The sequence below is a fragment of the Anas platyrhynchos genome, chromosome 1 (genome assembly GCF_047663525.1).
Source record: "Anas platyrhynchos isolate ZD024472 breed Pekin duck chromosome 1, IASCAAS_PekinDuck_T2T, whole genome shotgun sequence".
NCBI lineage: Eukaryota > Metazoa > Chordata > Aves > Anseriformes > Anatidae > Anas > Anas platyrhynchos.
The window spans coordinates 77,232,939-77,254,706 of NC_092587.1; the positions used below are offsets into that span (position 1 = coordinate 77,232,939).

The following is a 21,768-nucleotide window of genomic DNA, read 5'->3' on the forward strand; positions in this document are numbered from 1 at the left end:
AATATACCATCTACAAGCTTGAAGGGATGCCTGACAAGGGAACTTTCTATGCCACAGGTTGTATATCCATGCTTAACAGTACTTATTAAAAGTTCTTGCAAGAATCCACTATTTACGATATCTTGTAACTAAGAGTACCACTGTTGAAGTATGAGAAAACCTTTCAATCCTAATAATTCTAAATGTTTCTGTAGACAAAATAAGAAAGGGAAATGAAATATACAGGGGAACATGATTAACGCATCTAACAAAAGAAGATCATAGTTTTGGTATTTGTGTAAATAACAACATTTGAAAAAGCTTCACTCCCATCAACTCTGTAGGATGAACTCTGTCCTTTGCTAAGCACCACATCTGATAAGGGATTGCTGTGGTATAGATCTTTGTTGCATGTTTAAAATATGCCTGGCATATGGGGAAAACTTTCCACAGATTAAGTGATACTGAAAATAATGACTAAACACTGAGTCAGAAAAAAGTAATAAGATATATGCATCCCTCCCCCCACCCTCCCCACTCAGTTACCCTAAGTAAGATGTGCAAAGAAAAGATAAACTGCACTGTTCCATAGATTAGAAGAATTATAGAAAGGTCAGCTATCTAAAAAGAGAAATGATATGCTGAGAAATAACTGGAAGAGTGTATTGCTCTAAGAGGGCAGTTAATATGTTATTTGTACAATAACTCAAAAATGTAGGGACCTTAACTTTGCAGTCAAGTAAAATACTGAAAACCTCATAAGTTTGGCTTTGTTTCTTTTTCAATGAGATTGTATCAGAGGACAGACTTTGACCCTCTATTACCTAATACCTCAGCACATGAGCAGTCTCAGTTGGTGAGAATGCCTGTGATGTAAAATCACTCTTAGAAAGGATCTCTGAGGAATCAGCTTAGCACATAGGTAATGCTAATTGGTTATGAGTCAGGGCTCGGAATAGAAAAAGGTAACTAAATCCACCCTTAAAGCTGTAAAGTGGTACGATATTCCAAGAATGAAATGGTAGTGCTATTGAAAGTGATGGCATTTTTGTGTTTTTCCAAAAAGACATTTTTTGACAGATTCTGGGAGGTATAAATAATGATGAAAAGGAAAGCAGAAGAGCCTCAGTATAATAGTATATTAACTTTAGCAACTTAATTTGTTAACATTAACAATACTTGGAGATTAACAATATTAGCATTAACTTGGAAATGGAGTTAGACAAACATAAGGAAAGCTTTGAATCACTGCAAATACAGATGGGAGTCAAAAAATATTCTCAGATGAAAAAAAAAAATATTAAAATTAGTAAGAGATTTCCTGGTTTGGTAGGAACAACAGTGGAACGAGGAGCTGGGGAGATACCTGGAAGAGCCTCAGAACCAGGAGCATTTCTGATCTCTGGAGCTCAGGGAGATGAGTAACATGAGCAGGTGACTGAGGGCTGTTGCAAGACAGTAGTGGCACAAACAGGGAATGTGAAAAACTACCTGGAAGTCTGACAGAGCAAGATGAGGACAAGCAAGGACTGCCAGCACTGAAAAGCAGTGACTAGAGTTGATTTTAAAAGTACTAAGTTGATTTAAAAAGTACTAAGGCAAGAAAACCTTTAACACAGTATGGACAAGCCATGAATTGTCTGAAGGAGATGGAGAAACAGGGAAAGTGGCTCAGGACAAACTGGAACCCCCTTCCCAGCACCCTGACAACTCTCTTCTCCAGCATCACGAGAGGGAAGCAACCTGGAGTTATAGTCCTTTAGGCAGAGAGGGGCAGAAGCCTGTGCACCTGGGCACAAGATTCTCAACAAATTACAGAGTTAATGATGGACAGGGTAACATTCCTGGTGTTCCTCCCCTCTATCCCTAGACACTATTCAGGTTGCAAAGCAAAGAATTGAAATAGAACCGTGGGATTCAAGTTCCCTCTGCAATCTTAATTCAGTTGTCTTGTGCATATGCATCGTGGTAGTCTATAAATACATCACGCCAGTCTTTTTGCCATAAAATGTCATCCGCAGGATAAACTCAGCTTGCTTAATGAACAGTCATTTCATATTTTGTTTACTTTCAGCATTTGGTGTAAAAGCCTGCCCTTATTTACTCTATGTTATTCAGACCCTTCTCTGAAGAGGCAAGTTTTTCTGTACTCTCCTAACAGAAGCACTATGCTATATTAAATGCAGCAGTCTACCAACATGCATCCCCTACAAGACAGCCAAATTAAGGTTTCACAAGTTACCTTAACTCTTGCTTATCTCTCCAAACTCCCCCCCCACCCACCCTGTTTCTCAGTGGCTTGGCTTTCTGTCTTACTACTGTAATCAGCATTTCCTTTTGTGGTTGATACTTGGACATCACGCGCAGTGCACAAAAGTCATAGCTTATCTAGTTACTAGAAATTTTGTTTTAAGTTAAAGTCACACTAAGACACAAAACAAAAAGGACAAATAAAACCAAAAATTATAAATTTGGTCTACATCATCCCAATCTACACATGAATAACATATTAGAACAATTATCATGACTATTCAATGGCATAATACTCTTTGGAGCACACACCTATAATGAAATGTGAAAACAGCACAGTGTTTGACAGTTTAATGGTATAAACAGATGAGACTCACAAAGAACGGGAGGCAAACAGATGGAGAAGAGACCTAAGACAAAAACCCATACGCTCAGAAACCTCCCATAGCAGGGTATCGGCAGAGCCTCGTGTCCTCACTCCCAGCCCAGCACCATGCCCCTGAGACTACAAAGGTCTCCCTCTGAATCACAGGAAGGTCCCTGTGATCTTTGAGGCTTTCAGGGAAAATCAGGAATACAAATCAAAGTCTCTTTTATTATATTTACGGTACTAAAATTCACTTTCTATTTTAATGTACTGGTATTAAACTTATCATTTTATCATTAAGATTATTGTTTTCCCTACACATTTGCAACAGCATCCATCGTGATAGTATTGGAGAGCTTTCAACATCTTCACTTCAGTTAAATGAGTTGCATAAATTCCCCTATTTCTACAGGAGAGAGGCACAGAGGATAAGAGGTTCTTAGCAGGGCTTCTGTAAAGCTAAAGACGCACAGATCTGTAGAGTTAAAGACGTGTAGACTTTGCCTGAATCTGATTCATTATCTTCAGTAATACCAAGCAGCAAGTATTAATGTAAAATCTTTTAAAAAAATCTTTACCAGCAAAGAGGAGTATGTAACTTTGGCTGTTTCTATGGATTTTAATTGATTTTTAATCTGCTGATGGTAGACTGTAAATAAATGCTCAAAGCACACACAAGTGCAAGTCAATAGGAAGTTTTATTAGTTTGCTTTCAGAGAATTATAGCAATGATCGAAGGGCTCTGAAGCACGCAGAGGCCTACAAGCTGAATGGTTTCTCTTCTCCTTACAGGCTGTTTGAACACCGCCTCCATAAGGGCCCAATTCAGCCAGAATTTACATTTGACTTCCGCACCACGGAAGCCTAGGATGGCTGCAAAGAAAGTGCTAACAATTTTTTTTTTTTTGTAGAATAGGGCCCTAATTCATTGGAAAGGCAGCCAGTAAAAGCTCTTGTGTACAGCACACCTCATCTATAAATCATTTCACAGAGTTCCAGAACAGGTTTGAAACAAATCATCTTTTTTCCCCCCTCTCCTGTAGCAAAAGGGAAGGGAAGGGTTGTGCATGTAAAATTTACTTTTATTCCGCACTTCTTTTCATCCCTTTAAATAGTCTACTGTTTATATTTTTATACGGAATACTTTGCAAGTGTTCCCAGCATCATATTCACACATGCTTTTCTTCATATTGATTGTCTTGCTGACCTTTAGCTTGCACTATCTGTGTGCAATTGAAAACGAGGGACTCTGAAACAGCCTTCTCAGTTGGCACCCAAACCTTCACCCTTTCCACACACCCCTAATTTCATTCTGCCACTTGAAAACAGGTCAACAAATGAATCAAGTTTAAAAAAGCCAATCCAAAAAAATGCTTTCTTTTTAGTGCGTCCAGGTTACCAAAATAGGAGAAGAAAAGGACTGAGCACCCTTCTTCATAATCAGGCTGGGCAACACCTCTGCTCCCCAGCAATGCTCTCAGTGACAAACAGCTCATAGCACCATATCTACGCAACATCAACACGCCCCTGATGCTTTGGAGAAGTCCTGAGAATAATTCTCTCTTGATTCATTCCTAGTTCTACAGCTTGGCAGTAGATATTTATGTGACTCAGCCAGAAGTGGAAAGTAAAACAACAGTGTGCAGCAGACATGCAGCAGAATAAAGCTTCAGTTCCACTGACCACCGCAGCTCTAGGGACATTTAGTATGTTGCTTCAGCATCTTGCCCACAATTTAGGTTGACAACCAAAAAAATGTTTGCATATTTAAAAAAAAAAAAGAAAAGAGCAACAACAACAAAAAAAGAACAAAACCAACCAACCAAAAAGCGTGTGCACACAAAAACAGCAGTCCATTTTCTTAGCCAACCTGAAAGTTTATAAGCAGGGTGGAACCATCATCTTCTGCTCATCTGCCCACATAAGAAAAAAAAAAAAAAAAAAAAAAAGGAAGCTCTTCACTTAAGTTCTTAAGTTTAAAACTCGCAATAGAGAGAGTAACAGCACAGGAGAACAAAAGGAAATGGCAAAAAACAGTCACAAGGGTTAGATGCATATTGAACAGATGACCTTTCTTTGATAGGACTGGCATTATATACACAGTCATGACTCACTTTGCTATCCATCCTTAAATACAAACACAGCTCTACTTGATCCATACATCCTTTGTATTGTTAAATTTGTGGATGAACTGTGTAGTAGTGCAGAAATCACCCAGTTTTCCTGGCATCAGGCAAACCATCAGTGATACTGTAACCAGCTCGTTATGCATCCTTCATGGTGGTAGAACTTGATACATTTTACCACACATTGCAAAGGCACAGGATTCTTCAAGGCAAAAAGGAAATCATGAAATTGTGGAAAAACACTAAAAGGAAAAACAGAAGCTATTGAGACTAGGTTACCCTTTTTACCTTCTTTATCAAGATAAATATGTTCCCCAACGACATAGAAAGACAGCATCTTGGTTTCATGTCTATACTGAGGAGAAGATATTTAACCTATATAATATTTATGAAGATACAACTAGCTGGAATTCCATTAAGGTATCATGAGGGTCTTAGCTTACTTCTAATGTCAACTACAAGGAGAAATGCCAGTAATGTCAAATAGAGCTCATCCTCTTACACTTAGGTAATTTACCCTGTTCTGCCTCCTTAGAACATCTTTTTATTTGGTCAATGTAAATATACATCTTGCATATGAAATTGAGCACACAGATTGCTCACAAAAGTATTTACTCTGACAATTATCTACATGACACGATCAGGCAGGCAGTGTTATTTCTGACTTGCAAGTAGCTAAAGTATTCAAAAGAACACTACCGTCTAAAATGCCAGCTAAAATATTTTCCAGGGTACTGCTGATCGTGCCCAAATCCTCAATGCTTTCAGGGCTGAGAGATGTTGCAAGGATCACCAGGCAACTGCCCAAACCCCCCCCAAATGGTGAGTTGCTTGACCATACATTAGGAATCCAAACTCTTAGGGCCAAATAACTTTCTGGTGATGTTCTGCATTATCTGACTGTCTCAGGTTAACTCCCTGGGTAGATTCATATAGATAAAGATGTGTTTCAGAAAGACAATTATTCTTCTGTTCTGTTTTGACTACAAAATAAATGGTTAAATCTAGTAGTTACTGGCTCATAAAACCATTTGTTGAAATAAATGAATTCAAATATACTAATAGGATACAGAGGTTCACCATTAATTGTTTAATCCATAGCTGCATAATACTGCAGTGAATTATTTTACCCCTTTTACCCCTGCTAGGAACTGACACAAGTACAATAATTAAAATAAATTTCAACACAACCATTTGGAAAATTGCCAACATTTTCAAGAACTTATAATTTTCTTTCCCCCCACCTCTCTTCCCCAAGATAAAATACAGTTTTGACATCTTGGTAAAAAACAGTTGCAAACTGTTACTTACAATTTAGGAAAAAATCACTGTTTTAATCATGACCTTTCATCTGTCCTTGATTTGGAGGGAAAAGGTGGGGGAAATTGGCCACTTACAGAAATAATCCTACTGGGCTTTCGTCTCACTGATTGACAGCCTCATGTGGCTAAACACATTCACAATTATAAATAAAAACTACCCCGCTCAAAATGGCAGAATTTATCCTCCATCAAGCAAGATGTGCTTGGAGCAAGTATAGCTTTTAAGTGGAGATTGTGAAAATGACCTTTGAAATACGTGATAAATATCAACTCCTCTGTATTGTCCATCTGCAGCCACATTTGACAAAAGGATACTTGTGATTAGTTTTTACATGATGTCCAGAACAGCTGAATGCTGGGCATGTCATTATTACAAGAATGAAAAACAAAACAAAACAAAACAAATAAAAAACATAAATAATAGCTAATTCTAATAGTAGAGTAATAATATGTACCAATAGGATCTCTTCAATTTAAGACTATATATGAATATGGGCTATTTGAAGAAAAGTACAGCTACACTATTAGTTGCAGAGTCTTTACACATGTTTTCAAAACGTGACAGATCACTTAGTGTTTGTTGTTTAAAATGGTGCAAAACCAGCATCCTATTGTCATTTGTCTAAGCTCACTAGGAACCTCTTCAGGGAGCTAAATCAGCTGAAAATACCTTACTGTTTCCCAAAGTCAGGTTTCTGCCAGCTTAACTTGCTGACCAGGCTGCTGGTGGGGAAGAAGAGCCCAATGCCAGGCAAAGGAAAACCATGAGTGTGTATGGCCAGAACAGAAGGGCAAGGAAGCAGGGCTGCCCCTTCTCTTCAGCAGCAAATGTTGGCAAACGCATCACCAAAAAGCACCCCAGAAGTGGACATCTCCGTATCCTCTGGCTCTGCTAACAAAACCTTCTACAGTCTTTTATTTCTCCAGAGGCAAAATAGGTATATTGAACCACATTTACCTTTCTAGAGTGCTCTGAGATCAACAAAACAACTAGTTAGAGAGTCAATGAAACCTGTCCTGGACCTGGCTGACAGCTCCCTGCTGTAGGTATTTCTGGCGATGCCCTGAATATCATGCCACTCCGCCTAGGTGAATGCATCAAAGAGCACAGCCTCTGAGCTGCAAAGATGACCCATGAATCAAGGAAAAGAGGAGACCAAAAACTATTTCAGACTCTTTATACCTTTTCCTGACCACTTATTTCCAAAAACTGAAACTCAAAACCAGAACAATTTGACTAAAAATGCTGTGTAATGATCACATAAGCCCTAGCCATGTTGGAGGGGGAAAGGACCCACTCTTTCCCCTTCGGTGGACTCCTCAAATCACTTCTGCTTCTTTACTAGAACCACACCCAAGCCACAGGAGAGGCAGGAACTTCTCATACGTGTGTATCATATGCACTGTCACAGGCACCTCCTACATCAAACGGGCTTCATAAATCAATTGCTGCCTTGCTAATAACATCCCTATAAATACTTGCAGTTTAGACAGCTAGTAGAAGGTATGAGTTTTACTGCCTTGAAATATGCTCACAAGTTTCACAAGCCTGCTGAAAAAAGGTAGGGGTTTCCCCTCTCCCTCCGGCACACCATTTCCTGAAAGCAGGAGAGAAACTGAGCTGAGTAACTTGGACCAGAACTGGCAGCAGCAGGTCGGGCTGGGCAGAAACGGCGCTTGTCTGTCTAGGTAGCATCCGTGCCAGCGCGCACGCTAAAATTAGAAAGCGGGCGACAGCACCTTGGCTCTTGTCACTTGCTGGAGACAAATCTTTAGCTCTCTCAGCAGCCAAGGGGTGGCATTTTGATTTCCGCCTGCCAGTCCCAAATATCTCGGTGCTACCTTGGTATCAGCTGAGCTCTCTGGCAGCGGGAGCTCCCTCCCCACCTTGCAGCACCTGCCGGCTCTGCCCCTCTGCCGCAGTAGCAGGAGGCAGCCTCGCTCCCAAGCAGCAGAAACAGAAAAAAGCAAAGCAAGGGTCAGTGCTGCCAGAAGTGGTGGAAACTCTCAGAAGGCAAGACAACAAGGCTCAGCCGCCACAGATTAAAACTCCAGCTTGGCAAGGTCAACAAGTAAATTCAGCGTGGAAGCAGACGCTTTAATAATTCACGTAGTTATATCAATATCACTTTTTAATCAAAAGATCTCAACCTCTTTCACATATATTACGAACACTAAGCATCACAGTATTCCTGTGACAGAGCAATGAATTATTGTGTCCACTTTTATTAAAAGTATTTAAGGTGATCTATTACCCATGTAAGTTATAGATATATGCTACTGTCACAATCTTAAACACATTGATCCTCACAAATCTCCTGTGAAGTAGGGAAATGCTATTTTGTCCATTTTGGGTAATTGGAAACTCTGGCGCAGACAGACTACGGCCAGATGTAAGTGATCTAAAAATCCACCTAATTCCTGGGCCTCCACACTTACTACTGGCCAGGCATTTCTAAAGGCCAGAGATATTCAGTAGGAAAACACTCAGTTAGGGATTAGGCAGAATTTAGGTCTGAATTTGGGCTGAAAACTGCACTTAACGCATTCAGGTACCTTTCCTGCTGTAACTCCTTGTAGCCGGAACATGCTCTCAGCTGGAAGCCAGGCCTGCAGCCCACTATTACAGGTGACAGCCCCACGCGGACTCATCCATGCAGTCAGGGCTTTTTGTAAGCTCTCAGAGCCACCACCTTTCTTTCATCCATAAGTGAAAGAGAAAAAATACATCCGTAACAGGAATTAAAAGAAATTAAAAATACTTTAATTGAAGCAAGATGCCCATCTTCTCAGAAGCTGGTTCTTCAAGGGAACTTAAAAGTTGTTTTCCTCCCTTAGCTGCTTGTCTTCCTCAATGTGAACCATTTTGTGATCATTTGGGAGGTTTGCACTGTAGAATAATGCTGAGAGGAAGAAAATACGTTTTTCATTTAATTTTTGAATGTGAAAAATCCCAGAGGTAAAAATAACACCTCTGCTTTTTCTGAGCTACATATGGGTTGAAGCACTCAGTTTGGCTATGTCTGCTTGTACATTATGAAGTTCCCACATTGTTATGGTTATTATTGACAAACCTCTTCAAAGACTTGTGTTTCTGTCAACTGTGAAATACAGCATGTTTATACAAAACAGAAAATAAGAAGATGCTCCTCACTCTACTGTTTTAAGCTGGGCCAATAAATCAAGCTCACAGTTTATGAAACTACCATTAGATGGTTATATTACCATAAAAACACTAGAAAATAAAACAGTGCTCACAGAAAATTATGCAAACCCTGTGTTTATATATATAAACACTCAGGTCCCATTTACCCTTGTATTTGACATAAATGAAAATAAAACAGCATTTTAAGCTCCTGGAAATGACAATATCATGTTATCTAGATAAGTAACACAAAGCTATTATTGAAATTCTGATAGCATTTTCTTTAATGGTAAAGGAAAATTACCTGTAATGCATAGTTTAAATAATTACTTTTAAACAAAAGCTTCTTTTCTACATTGCTTATTTATCTTCTGAGACCAGCTCAGCAGGACTATGTATTTTATTAAAATTGCCTTCGGACTGCTAATGGCGGGGTGTGTGTTAGCACTGGAGAAGTGATGGCCGTTTGACTCCTTTTCGTAATATTGGGAGTCAGTCCAGACACTTAAGAGCCAGAACTCTGCTGTGTGTTTGACTTTGTTAGCAACACTTTGCTTGCTAATGGTATTGGTGACAGCATTTCAGTGTGATGGGTCAGACTTGAACTGGGAGGCTTATAATCGTGCTTACAATAATAGCAACAACAAAACCAACAATCCTGAAATCCCTTTTACTGACATTTATATCAAGCCTCCTGACTGGAAATTATTTCGTAAGCTCTTGCTGAATATTTTTCCTTTGTCTTTTGCTCAACCTCAAATAAACAGGCCTATACCAGCACCTGATGTTCCCCGTGCCATATCAGGTAACAGTACCACAACTGTGAGCCTATCTGTGGTGAGTTTGTGTGGCCAGTAACCAACACAAACCACCCAGATCACTTTCTGGTAGATCTCGTTTCCCTCAGAGGAAGCCACAGACAAAGCTCAGTTGGCTCCATGAAGTTGAACTCCTGGAAATTGGCATTCTCTGTCCAGAGGGGATGCAGCAACCAAACACCTGCACCAGCTGCTGCAGCAGAAATCCCTGGGCGTGGGTCCTTCCTGCTCTGCAGGAATAGGAGGGCTAAGCATCATTTGTCCATTCCTCTCTGCAGCCATGAAACCTTTTACATGGAAAGCATGAATGCCTACGTGCGCACATGCTTACATTAAGCAAGTTAACTTGCATGATTAAATCATTCAGGTTTCTATGTGCTCACTTACTCAAATTAATCTGCTTAACATCTTTTACTTCAAAGTGATTAAAATTCTAGAAATGAAAAACTTTTTTCACATGAGCAAACACCTCAAATGCTACTCACAATTCAGAACCAAGTTTAGCAAACAAGGTAGTCTCTTTCTTTCACTGAACAGGTAACTTGCTGAAAGCAAAAAAAAAAAAAAAAAAAAAAAAGAATAAAAAAAGAGGGAGATAAAAGCTTCCTGGGATTTTGCAAATGATCGCAATATTGGCCAAAATGGAAAGAAGGATTTGTCCACTGCATTGATCCTGTATTTTGGTGAAACTCAACAGCTCAAGAGAGCTGACATTTTTTGGAATTTTAACCAACTTTTAAATGATGCTTAGGGAAAACCGTGAAAAATTGTCACTAGCTGATTTTCACAGGTTCTGAGGTGCCCACACACCACGTCATCTTCAAAAGGAGGCTTACTCACCACCTCTGAAAAACAGTCCAGATGTATGCTGCTTCCAGGTAAGCTGGACTGACATCTCTAAGTAGAAAACATTACTAAACACATACAGAAAGTAGGAAAGCCAGATAAAGCTTTTGATTTTTTTTTCCCCTAAATAAAAATATTTTCCCCTTTCAGGAAAAAAAATAATAAAAAAAGAAGTTAACACCCACACAAAAGACTCAAAGCCAAAGGAAGGCAAACCTTTTCAGAAATCCTGCCCCATCTGCTGAAAGGGCAAGCAGATACTGGCTGCTCTGTTGGCCCAGCTATACCAGAGCTGGTCAAATCCTGCAGGTGAGGGCTGGAAGCAGTGACAGGGCTTCCCACAGGGAGGCATGAATGAAATACTTGAGCTGTTAAGTACTGATTCACTTATTCCCATTATCTGGTTTTCAGAAAGAAAATCATACTCCTATCACAAAGCGTACCAATGTCCAGGACACAGATGTTAAAACATACACACAGACACCCACGTTTGTTTATAGAAGAAAGGCAGAGGAATAACTTATCTTCAATATCTTACCTTCATATACAACTTAGGAATGCTTTTTCATCCTTGTTTTTTTTTTTTATTTTTATTTTTTTTTCTATAAAGCAAGCAAAATTGCTATCAGGAAAATTGCCACGCTCTCACCTAACCTAGACAGTATAAAGAATCCAGCTAAGAACACCTAAAATCAGCTCACCGGTAAGAAGAAATCAGAAACAATTGTATAAACCACTGTATTACAATTTCAAATCCCAAGCAGGCTGTTCCAAGGCATCTCCATGTCTATTACATTCCTCTAAGACTCTAGTGCCACCATTTCATTCCCCACCTCATCTCACCTGCCCTAGCAGCACTGCTTTTAGATAGATGCCACCTATGATAAGCCACCTAGCCTGCTGCTTCTTAGAGCCACATGGTTTTCACTCCTCAAAGTATTTTAGTATTTAGATGAGGTCACCACCTGCCCTGCCTAATGGGATCCCCAAACCCATCAAGATTACTTTAAAAATCTGGTCTTGGTTGCATGAAAACTATTTTTTAAGAAGAAAAAACAGTAACTTCAGCTTCACAGAATGGAACGTGAAAGAACATTTCATGCATGTTTTCTGGTGCATTCAGCTTCTTTAGTTATAATTTTGCAATTTTCTGTTTGGTCCTATATTCACAGATGTATTGGTGGAGGTTGTATGTGATTTTAACTTGCATCATCTAGGAACAGTCATGACTGTTGGGTGGAAAATTAAGGGACAAGAAAGAACATTCTCCTACAGACAGTGTGACAGTGCTATAAAATCATTCTAATTCCTCCCTAGGCAACACAAGGTTCTTGCAGTTGAAATCTACAAAGATGTAACAGTAATCACCCTCACATAAGAACACACCAACAAAATATCACAATACAATTTGGACTTGCTTCTTTGACATAAATATGATACTCTCTAGACCTGGTGGGTCACACAGAGGTACCCTCTCACAAACAACTTTCACAAACAAGCCTCAGCCATGGACTTTTACAGAAACTAGCACAAAAAGAAAAAACAAAGCTGTCCATGGCAATAAAAGATTCAGATCTCAAAGTTGAGGATGAAACAGAAAACAAATGGCAAGCAGGAACGGGAGCTTCCTCCCTCTCATACCCATACTCAGAAATACATGCAAATATTGAGAGTTTGCAGGTTGCCAATTTAGCAGTCAGTTTCATTTTGAGACGTTTTTGGAGAGGAAGTAATACAGTAAGAGCAATTCCTCCCAACCCACTTCCCACTGTCACCACACAGACTCAGATTCTCAGGTTGACCAAAACCATAGCTGCAAAAGAAAATGGGACCACAGCGAGAATTTGTCTGAGCACACTTTTGTTATTTACCAAACTAGAAGCAAACTCTGGGGCAAGCATATAACCTCAGAGTAATTGCTTTTCACTGTTTCCTGAAGCTACACACTCCAACCTAAATGACTGCCCAAATTGCATACTACAGATTTAACATGCCTTACCACATCTGCATAGAGAAACTCTCTGCAACTTTTGTACTCACACTTTCTCAAAATCATAGACGGGGAAAATTCATAAAATTTATACTTTATTTAGGAAAAGGTTGAATAAATTGTTTTTAATGACTTTAAGACAATGTATCCAGAAAATACATCACCTCCTCTGCTCCCTTTCAATCTCCGGCTGCTTTTTATTCTCATCAGTAAGACAAGTTCAGGCACATGGTTCAAATTTTTTACAGATTAATTTTTCTTAGTCATATTTTTCATGTGACAAAGAAGGGATGTTGAGTTAAACTGCAGGGATAAACACAGGTATGTATGTCTATACGTACATTTGTACATATATGAACATGATGTATGACAGTTGTCTTCTCCAGCCTTTCCATGTCACTCATTATCACTTCAACTGCACGTTCTTTGTAGTGAGATCTGTGTCTGTATTTACTTGCACTTAATCGGTCCAAAACTGATTACAGTTTATATTAACATAATGTTTATATGCTAAGGAGCTACAATAAGAAGTCATTCAATACTCCTGTTGCGTGGATGAGCACATCTATGAAAATCAAAAGGGGCACATGTAAAGGCAATTTATACATATTTGAGTTGAATGTATCCTGATCAAAGGTAGTGGAAACAGAGGCTGAAGAACTATCTGAAGTCTGCCATATTTTAAGTACCAGTTCCTTACAGACATCTAAACTGTTACGAAAAAAAGCACAGAAACCGATCTTTAATACTAAACATATGACCCAGCATTCATAGGGAGACGGGCTGATGCATTGCACTGGTATGCTCCGAGATGATGTAACTTTAAAAACCAGATGCCATTACATGGTTTTGAAAATTTCAAAAAACCACTTGCAAATTGAAAAAACAAACATCCAAACCCTGAAAATAAGTTCTCCTCAACCAAGCAACACATCCCTAATCATCTTCATGTACAGCTTGTTAGAGGCATATTAATGACATACACAGTGAAAACCAAATTATCAGACCAAAAGTTTTGTAACTAAAAATCTATCTTTACAATGCTGTAGCTTAGCTTATATTGATGGGTTTTCTTACAAGTGTTAGAGACCAAACTATTTCAGGTTAGACAATGATTTATTGATTTATTAATATATATAATGCATACATATAATATAAAATATATTTATATATTTAATCATGTATTTACCAAAGTTCTTCTGACCTTTGACTTTAGGCCGAGCTTGCTTGATGCACCTGTAAGCTCCCAGTCACAGGAGTTAGGTATTTCTCATGGTGTGTGTTGCTAGAAACCCCCTCTAAAGAGCAGCACAGTGCCACAGTGCAAAGTGCTATGCACATGAGTAACAGAGGCGTTTGCTGCCCACAGAACTGGTTATCTGTATGTCAGACAAAGCATGACAGGTGGCCCCAGTAGGGAATTCCAAATGGGACGATACTCGGTTTGGTGTTATTTACAACTTCTGGATGTCTGAATATTAAAATTAAAATGTAGTCTCACAAATGCATGGCGGTGGGGAGAGGGGAGTGCAAATCAAGAATTCTGCTAGCATGTGTTATGAAGAGAAGGCAGAGAAGCACAATTACATCAGTCATTCACTCCCTGTTTATTTAAGCTCCATCTTTTAAGACAGCCATAGGGCCAAAACCTCAAACTTCACTCAGGCAGATCTTATCTATCAATAGGTTTGCCTCAGTAAGAACCCAGGAAAGACCGCAGGACAATTTATATAATTGACTGGAGCAGTAGCTACACCTGTTATTAAGATTACTTGACAGAAGCGATTAAACAACTACCTGCAGTTGTTCATACTCCGCCAATATTTTGCCATTTCGGCTGATTTATCTATGATGCATGACTGCCTCAGGCTGAACGTTTTGGAAATGGTACAACTTTTTCCAAGAACAAGGTTAAGGAATATGATGCTTAAAATTCTTTGAGCTCTTCCTCTGAAAAAGCTCCAGCACTTCAAGTTTCAGAGGGTTTTAAATCTGGCAGCCTGGCTGTGGCTTTTGTCCCTGAGAAAAGGCTTTTGTCCTCAGATCTGCCTTAAGTAAGCCCGGAGAGAACTGTGGTTCACAGAGACCTTTCCTAACCGTGAGTGCTTGGCTTTCCGAAGTTGTTGTGGTGCTTTCAATACAACTTTCTATATGAAAGTGATTATACTGTATTTCACCTCCACCCTATCTAAAAACCTTGTAGAACGGGAAATGAGACTAAAGTAATCAAATGAGTCTTCAAATAAGCAAATTCAGTAAAGTTGCAGATATCACACAAGGAACTCACTAAAACATTTCTTAAAAGACTTCAAACAATAGCCCAGTTTTCCACACCACACAGTTGCCAACCTTGAACTAGACAACTCTGTCCAAGTAGCTCAAGAGCCCTGCCACCTATTACAGCATCTCATTACTTATTTCCCAGCCTTTCTCCCATTCCTCCTCAGTCCACCCTCACATTGAGAGGAAGCAGTTCTGCCCCCAACACAGGTGAAGAACCGGTGAAACGAAGCGCTTGCCTGCTCTGTAACCACACAGAGAACCTGACAAGGAACTGGAAACTCAGCTCAAGTCTTGCAGGTCCTGGGCCAGCCTCATCTCCCGGAGCTCTGCCAACCTGCTGCCAACTCACATCAGCACTTCCAGAAATGCTTCACCCAGCAAGGAAGAAAATACACCTCTTACCTGCCAAGTCTCCTAGTTTAAATTCTCAGCTCCTCTTCTTTCTATTTTCTTCTGCTTGCAACACTGAAGGCAGGGAGAAAAGAAAAGGAAAAAAATAAATCAAAGGAAGAGCCACAATTACCTCATTCAAAACCTTGTTCCTATACACTAGAGCGTTTTATGCTGAGCAAAAATCTCAAGGAAGTAAATGGGATTTCTCCATTCAATTTTCACAGAACCCAGGTTAGGCCCTTAGCAAAGCTCTCCCCAGATCACAAGGTGTCGTATGTGAGAGCAAGACCTGCAGCACGTGGAGGAGAGGGGCATCTCTTTAAATGAGAACAAAATTGAAGAAGGCAATGGGTATTAAAGATGGGGAGTAGAGCGCCAGTACAGTGAGGAGCTTATTCAGAGAACTGTAGGAATACGTGCCATTTTAATTAATCAGAAGTCACTACTGAGATGGACACAAGCTCACACAGGAACCTTCAGGGTCTACAGAGTGGGAAAAAGGAGAGGGGCAAGCAGAAAACTGAAGCACAGTCAACTAAAATCAATACAAAGAGTGACAGCAACTTCAGTGGACTTTGGATCATACCCAAAGCAGCAGCAGAAAAAAAAATGTAGCAGGAACAGGGAGAATAAATTAGAGATCTGATTAATAAAACCAAAAAATATTGTTAGTAGAGCATCTGAAGAATAGCTGGGGTTCAATTCGGCTCTTTGGGCTTGTAAGCCTCCATCAACATCAATGGAATAGTTTCAGATTTACATCAGTATAACTAAGCACAAAATCAAATCAAGGAGTACAGAGCAACCAGGGAAAAAACAAGTATTATTGAGCGTTCCAACACTGGGAGGCACTCAGATACTATAACGCTGAAGGCCATGTTAGTAGATTGATTAAATGATTGATCCATCAGTAGGAGATTTATCCAATATGGGGAAGAAACAGAGCGTTCTAAGTCAAGACTACTAATCAGCTATTATTTCTATTTTCCGCACACTATAAACATACAAAGGAGACACTTAGTAGAACTTGCAGTAGTAATAATTCCCAATCCCACTCTTGATATTAGTTCTAACTGATTTCTTCAATGTTTTAAAGATATTTAGTACAGAGATTTTGAAAAGAAGTTTCTATAATGAAATCCCAGGAGTTTCCTGTTCTTGTTTGTATCATCTTTCCTTCTCTGAGTCTTGCACTTGCAGTCTGATACCAAGCGGTGCAGGAATTAAGCTCAGAGCCATTTATACTAAAAGTCATGTGATATTTTTCTTGGACAAATAACCGAGACTTTCTTTATACTTCTGTGCTAGGCTCATCACAAGTTTTGTATATGACAGTGTGAAAGTAGCAGATTCTTTTCAACAGTTTCATACTCTCATAAACAAAGACTAATTTCTTTCAGACACCCACTTTCACTAACACATTGTCTTTCCTTATGTATAGAGCATATTGCCTCTGTTCTAAAAACATAAAACTTAATGAAAATTAAAGCTCTGACTTGAGCTCATCTTTCTTATGTTTTATTTACTTTTTATTTTCTTGTAAAGCCACTGCAATTACTACATTGTACCCAAGTCTTAACCACCAGGATTTCAGTTGACTTGAACATTATCTGTTTTTACAGCAAATAAAAAAAAATAGATTCCATCCAGTTTCCCTTCCATTTCCACGTTTACTTCACATCTTTAATGATCCCTGCAACAAAGCAAGTCACATTTTGTAACATATCTGTCACTCACATATGCATGTATTTTTTCACTTTTTAGTAGATGGCCTCCAGGCAAATAGAAGACAAGGCTACTACTAGTAACCTGAGGAAATCTATTTAATCTCAAACTGTAGAGATTTATGTTTATAAAAGTGAAAGAAGAGGTTCTATTCCTGCTCCCACAGGTAAACTTTGATAATTGCAAGTTCAGTCCCTATATTCAAACTAGGAATCAGACCATCTAAAGAAAAAAAAAAAAAAAAGAAAAAAAAAGAGGCAGGTTTAATTTTTTTTTTTGCTTTTATATAAGTCTATAAAAGATAAAATAATTCCACAAAGTCCTTTTAAGTGCAGTACTGATTTTCTTTCAGAGAAAATGATGTCTTTAGCTAGATTCGTTTCTAACAGGAGCTATCCAAACTTTTCAAAGACTTTAAGCAGAGCATGGGGGACATTTCCTACAATCTGTTATGCTGTGGAGCACCAAGCTGAAAGGATTTGTTTCAAATACTTGCATTTATAACAAGGTTGTGTTGAACATAGCATGGCACACAAAACCCTAGTTCAGCATTCTCTTAGCTTGTGTATCACTAATGAGTGAAAAGACCTGGGTCCTATTGCAAGGTCTTCTGATCACAAGTGTAATTATTATTATATGTCAATCTATTCTTTAATAGAGCTTATAAAGGAAACAACACTTTCACAGTATTTCCCTATGTGTTTTAATTCCCAGAGCTTGGTTGCAGAGGGAATCAGAACGATATGATCCAAAACACTGTGTTCACTTTGAGATCTAGGATTTGCAAATCCCTGTGGAAGAGGGCAGGAACTCTGAAAGGTTCTACCTAGATATTTACCTGAGCATATTTGTACTACTTTACGCAGAGATTAGGCTCTTAATCATGTTCTAACAAGTTTACTGCAGATTACAAACTAGTCAATAGGCCACCAGTGGATCTACCTATCACCATTAATTAGGCTCAGTTTCTTAGGCGTAACAGCATCTGTACTGAAGAATTATCATCCGCTGTATTGAGGAAATGGAGCAGAAAGCTTGTCTCTAAGTCACCATTTCCCTTTCTTCCATCTCTCAAAAATAAACAAATTAAAGATGTGAAAGGTTTACAGTAAGACCCATGCAAAACTTTCACCACAAAAATGTAAAAATCCCTCATGCTTCATTACAACCCTGAAAAACAAGAGTCTATCAGTGAACAACTTTTTGCAAAATGAGTAAGAGTGTTAAAAGAAAAACAGAAACTGAAGAAAAGCTCTGAGATGGAGAAAGAAGTACGATTTTAAGAAGTGTTTTCATATGCTGTGGCCAAAAGCCAGGGAAAATTAATATTTTCAGAAACCGAAAACCATTTTGATGGACAAGAAAACTTGCAAACCTCTTTAAAAAAGTAATTTACATATTCTCTCTGACATCCCAAAACTTATTTTAAAAGTGGTCTATCTTTATCTTTGGGTGCAAACAACTTGTCTTGACTGTTGAAAAAAAAGTTGTAAATCATGAGGATTTCACAGAGTTCAGGAAACCTTTCAGGATTAGGCTAGAATTTATTACACATTAGAAAAGAAACAATATGAAGTGCAAACCACCTATACCAACCACCCACAGAGACAACATCAAGCTTCATGGCTGTATTTCCATGGTCAGCAACACTGCTCTAAGAGCAGTCCCATCACTTCAGCAGTTCCCCTCCCAAACAGTTCTGGGACTCTCATTTGTGGGTTTCGCATGTCCTGGGTTGTGAGCTCTCAAAGGTTAGAGTTATCTTCATGCAACTTGCCCATGAAGTGCCTCCTGCACTGGGTCTCCAATTCCCACCTGCAGTTTTTGGGGACTGTTATGACATCTGAGATGCTACAGTATAACACATTAACATCCCTCAAGCTTTTATCTTTTTCTTCAGCACTGACAATATGCATACAATGAAAGAAAGTAGAAAGCTTGACACTTGAGCCTACAAAGGACTGGAAGAGCATCTCAAGAGGTATAAAGTGCTCTGCCCACCTCAGTGAGGTGTTAACACGGATAGCTCAAGAATAACAATAACAGGAGTGGAGTATAAATTATTTCACAGCTTATGTACAAAAGGAGGTGAGCAATTTGTACAGAGCACTAGGACTTTTCATTCTGGTGTTGTAGGCATGTGGCATTTGGAAGATAACCAGTTTATTCTCCTCCCAGCTAACAAGGAGCAAGCCTCATACAGTCTAACACAGCACAAGAATCGCTCGAGTAAGAGATGGATGAATTCAAGTGACTCAGAGTTCAGAAATAACACCTCACTTAACTTGCATGAGTAGAGATAATTTTTTAGGCAACCTCAGAAGGGTATTTACACCTTTTTCTCCCCTCCTCTGCTCTCACTGCAATACTTGAACAGAACATTTCTTAAATCAGATATGGCAGGACCACTAATAATCCATTTGCACTCTGAGTGAGCTTGGCTAATGAATTCAAATGAGAGCAGAAGCAAGCCACAGACTGCCAGGTTTTTAATATCCTCATATTTTCTAGTGATGGTGTAATTGTAATTAATGTTTACTTTGTTGTGTGTTTTATTGTTGAGTCTTTAAAGTCCTCTGGGATCCCTTTAGGATATACAGCACTATATAAATGTAAGTTGTTATTATCAAATAACAATCACCGGCCATTTAAATTATACAATAGCTACCTGATTATACTTAACCAAGTTAAAGCTCTAATAAAGAATGATTATATATAATCTAAATTAAAGATATTTTTCCCCAGTTCAAAGAACCCAACGTTCTTTGCATTGAGTATGCAAGCACCCTGCAACACCTGGAGCTTGAACCTACAATAATGAAATCAATAAGACATTTGTTGTTGCTTTCAATGGAAAGGTGCTAAGACACTTGACAAAGAGCTAAGTATCATGACAATTCTACCCTTCTGAAGCAGCAAGATTTTTTCACAAAAAAATCATTTGGAAGAGTACTCATCTTTACGTTTAGAGTCGATCCTGAAGCATCTCTAACAGGCATTTCAGCACTATCACATCTTATGTATAAACTACATGGGTAGATTAGGTCTACATTATGCAGAGATTTGAGCTCATACTAAACCACTTAACTTGGTGTTGGTGACACCAGTTGGGCACACCACGGGCCCTGAACAAGGCAACTGACCCTTCTTTTCTGTGGTCAGAAGTAGTCCTGATCTTGTCTTCTTCTACGATATATCCACAGAGACACAGCCTCCAAAACATTTACCTCAACTCTTGAGCATGAGAGAATTTGTCCAACCGTAAGAAATATTTTAGGGTACAGAAGACTCTGGAAGCACTGCTGTCAGGAATACTTCAGAACCCTAAAACCACACAACTAGGAAAAGGGTACAGTGAAATTTTAAACAGGACACTCGTAGATTATTTACTTGGCATTGGACTGTTAGAAATCACATCTCCAAGCTCTGAATCCACAGGGGAAAAATCTAGTTCAGCTGAAAGTCTAACATACAAAAAAACAACTCCAGGACTTGGACTTAAGGTTAAGGAAAACCTTGCTTTTGCTCTCTCCTAATAAATAATGTGAGACTGCGGGGGTGAGGTAGGGGTGGAAACGTCTTTTCTGGCTGACCTTTGTCAAGTCATTTCCCTCGCTTCAGGTTTCTCATCTGTAGAACAGGGGTAATGGCATTAGCCTCGTTACTGATGAATAGCATTGTAGATGGGTCTACATTATATTACAATGATAATAGATCATTTGGTGGACCTTTTAGTATCAATAAAAAAAATTCATTCCAGAATCAATGACCTGTTAGCAAGTGAGGACTAACCCAACTTAAATTCAACTGCACAGGTTAAGAACACCGCCAAGCCTATGATCCCTCTGGCAAAGATGGACAGGCTGCCCTAGGGAATGGTAAAGGTCTAACGGGCTGAAATGCTTTTAGTGAAAAGCATCTCTACACTGACTACAAAGAAAGGCTCAGATGGCAGTCTTCAAGATCTAGTGGACTCAGAAAGGTGTCTAATGTTATCTAGGATGAACCCAGAGCCACAACCTTGATTTTGATCAGTTCTGAATTCTTCTGAATCTTTCTTCAAAAAAATCTAGGATTTCTTCTGAACCTCTCTCCTTTTCTTCTGAACCTCTCTCCTTTTCTTGACTCCTCGCAAATATATATATTTAAATTGGGAAATTACAGTGGTTTGAATTTTAAGTGAAAATTATACTAAAACAATAACTTCATCAATTTTCCCCCACCAGAAGTATCAGGGGAAAATATTTTATTTCAAAACTGATATGTCAAGACAGAAATGCTCAATTTTACTTGAGCATAGCTCATTTTCATTTTGAATGAAAATAAGTGAAATGCAGAAAGACTGCATATCTGTGAGAATTGGACTTTAATGGGGTTAAGATCACACTAGCTGAATATCCCTCTCTCTAGCAATACAAATAACAACAACGATGATGCGCCATAGACCTCTCACATATATTTAATGACTTCAGTGGAGCTCAGCCAACTCCCACCAGCTGAGAATCTGGGACAGAAGCCCCAGCT

The 21,768-nt window shown here is 39.0% G+C and overlaps 1 protein-coding gene across 9 annotated transcripts in view; it reads right to left on the bottom strand.

Moving 5' to 3' along the window:
* Nucleotides 1-21,768, bottom strand: part of SOX5 (SRY-box transcription factor 5) — a 645,179-nt gene that overhangs the window by 436,569 nt on the left and 186,842 nt on the right. For 8 of the 9 annotated variants that reach the window (XM_072042398.1, XM_072042388.1, XM_072042411.1 and 5 more), the window contains one exon: nucleotides 15,529-15,591. The exons of the other annotated variant lie outside the window; for it this stretch is intronic. The gene's annotated coding sequence lies outside the window, so the exon portion shown is untranslated. The remainder of the gene's footprint in view (nucleotides 1-15,528; nucleotides 15,592-21,768) is intronic. 9 annotated transcript variants of the gene reach the window in all.